Below are 2813 nucleotides of genomic sequence, written 5' to 3' on the forward strand. Positions count from 1 at the left end.
ATATATATATATAGCCACCTACACTTTTCTCTGCAAAATAGGGGTAGTTTATCCTCTTCAAGCTATATTATTAACATTATTCTGCGATTGAGAATTTAAAATCACTTCTTTAACTTTCTAAGATATCTCAACGCTTCAAAAAAAAGAAAAAAGCAAACTTTGTTTATTTACGTTTGTCGTAATTTGAATTTAATAGATATATATATATATACATATATATATATATATATATATGTGTGTGTGTGTGTGTGTGTGTGTGTAGTAAATATCAGAGCAAGAAGAATATTTGTTGTTTCTATAACATCGAAGACTACATTATGGTTCATAAAATATTTGGCAATATTCACTGCGTTTGTATATTAGAGTCTCTGTTATAAACTAATCTTTTGCTAAAGGGACTACAAACGGTGACATGGCTTGGATAAATTTTTAGCAGTCACTTTTAAATAGTTCATGATTACGCAGCACTTTTGAAGCAAGCAACGACGACAGCTACTTATTTATTTTCTTCCTTGTCCATTATTTGGTCAACCATAGAATATTAGCTCTATACTATTAATTGTCTTCTCCTATATCACTGGCTGACTAAAAGGACCCTGTTGTGTGTGTGTGTTTATATGTATGTATGCAAGTCTGTGTCTCTAGATGTATGTATGTATATATATGTATGTATATAACAGATATTTTATAGATAGCATTATCTCTATATAAGGGCACATCGAAGCGCTTAGTGTATTTGAAAAATAGGAGAAAAAATGAAGAGTGACAAAAGATAGGTCACCAGAATATATTTCATTGTGAAATCATTATATACACCAAATCATGTGGTAAAAATATTTAGTTATATAAACACACTCAAAATATATTAAAAATATAATAAGAATATATAGATATAAATATATATAAACATGTTAAGAATATATTACGAATGTACAAAAATATAGTCCTACTTTCTTTCTAAAAGCGATATGTATCTAAGTATGTCAATATGGGTGTATGACTTAAGGATAAGAGGGCAATAGAAAATTTTCCGAGAATTAAAAGAGAAACAGAATTACTGGTTAGGTTTGTTGTGCAACAACAGGTTAATGTGATGCCCCAGCAAGGCCGCTGCTAAACCCTTTTGATACCAACTTACCTGAGAATGTCTAATTCTGCGGTACAAACTTCTTGGTTTAAAGTAATCTAAATTAAAGCCTTCTATCAAAATGTCATGTTACTCTATGCTCCAATGAGTGGAGGCGCAATGGCCCAGTGGTTAGGGCAGCGGACTCGTGGTTATAGGATCGCGGTTTCGATTCCCAGACCGGGTGTTGTGAGTATTTATTGAGCGAAAACACCTAAAAAGCTCCACGAGGCTCCGGCAGGGGTGGTGGCGAACCCTGCTGTACTCTTTCACCACAACTTTCTCTCACTCTTACTTCCTGTTTCTGTTGTGCCTGTAATTCAATGAGTCAGCCTTGCAACACTGTGTCACGCTGAATATCCCCGAGAACTACGTTACGGGTACACGTGTCTGTGGAGTGCTCAGCCACCTCCACGTTAATTTCACGAGCAGGCTATTCCGTTGATCGGATCAACTGGAACTCTCGACGTCGTAAGCGACGAAGTGCCAACAACAATATGCTCCAACGAGCAGCTTAATAATGACAAAGATTTTATTTTTTAAATTCTTCATTTTCAAATTAATTGAAAAAAAGGCAGTGCATTACTACAGAAATATGGCAAATAAAGGGTCAATGACTGAAACAAGCAAACGGTAGAAGATAAATGATATGCATATATGTTTCATATTCATTGCGTTTTAAATCGTTATTCATTAATTCTGCTTCTGAAATTATTGGAAATAATCAAATCAACATTTTACAATCGATTTATCTGCTATAAAATCTATAAGTAACCCACATCAAACTTATAACATCATGATGGATCAGTCATGCTCTTAATGACAAGGTGTATATGTGATATATTAACTGGTGAAGACTTAATTTAAACAAGCGAATGAGCACCAGTACCAGTTATTTACAGAGGGTAAACTTTATCGACCATAAACCCACTGAACAAAGATGTGGACCCTTGCCAATGTGATAAATCGTTATTATTGCTGTAAGAAGTCATTTCTCTCTACCGGTGTTTACAGAACGTACCGTTTTAAGTCTGGCACTATTTCGACTAATTGGCACACACACACACACACACACATAGATTACATACACATGCTAAAGCATACACAAACATTCATACATATTTGTGCGTACATACTTGCACATTTGCTCATACATATAGTAGAGTCCGTGTTTAAGCATATATATATCTGTGTTTCTCTCTATATATCTGTATATGTCAGTATGCTAGTGTGAGTGTCAGCGCATTTGTAATCAAATATCTTGTTATCTACCTCCACTCTTGTATTTCCTCTTCAGATTGAAAACGGATGTTACGACGCCCTAAGAATTTCGCTAGGTAGGAAAGCTAAATAATATACGAATTTTACCATTTTCATTTTAGCATTTTGTCTTTTTTTTTCTTCTTCCTATTTTTCTTGGTGTGTTTATTAGTTCGTCTATTTCTTTATTTTAGTTTATTTCTTCATGTTTTCTTTTTTCCTTCTTGTTATTTAGATATTAGCTACTACGATGGAATATTTCAATAGTAACTTGGCGAGAGTTTTGTTTTACATTATGCTTCTTTTTCTTGTTTTTTTTTTTTTTTCATTTCCCTCAACGTGAAATATTATTCCGTCCGTACTCATAATTGCATCCTTTATCTCCACTGCGCCATCTCAACTCCTTCCCCTCCTCCCTAACCCTCAC

The 2813-nt window shown here is 34.2% G+C and overlaps 1 long non-coding RNA gene across 2 annotated transcripts in view; it reads left to right on the forward strand.

The window, feature by feature from the left end:
• Positions 1-2467, forward strand: part of LOC128250446 (uncharacterized) — a 613350-nt gene extending 610883 nt beyond the window's left edge. The window contains exon 7 of one of the 2 annotated variants that reach the window (XR_008266462.1): positions 2424-2467. This is a non-coding gene — a long non-coding RNA (uncharacterized LOC128250446). The remainder of the gene's footprint in view (positions 1-2423) is intronic. The other variant, XR_008266463.1, reaches the window with a different exon arrangement.
• Positions 2468-2813: the final 346 nt, after the last annotated feature.

Source organism: Octopus bimaculoides, chromosome 21 (assembly GCF_001194135.2).
Source record: "Octopus bimaculoides isolate UCB-OBI-ISO-001 chromosome 21, ASM119413v2, whole genome shotgun sequence".
Classification (NCBI taxonomy): Eukaryota; Metazoa; Mollusca; class Cephalopoda; order Octopoda; family Octopodidae; genus Octopus; species Octopus bimaculoides.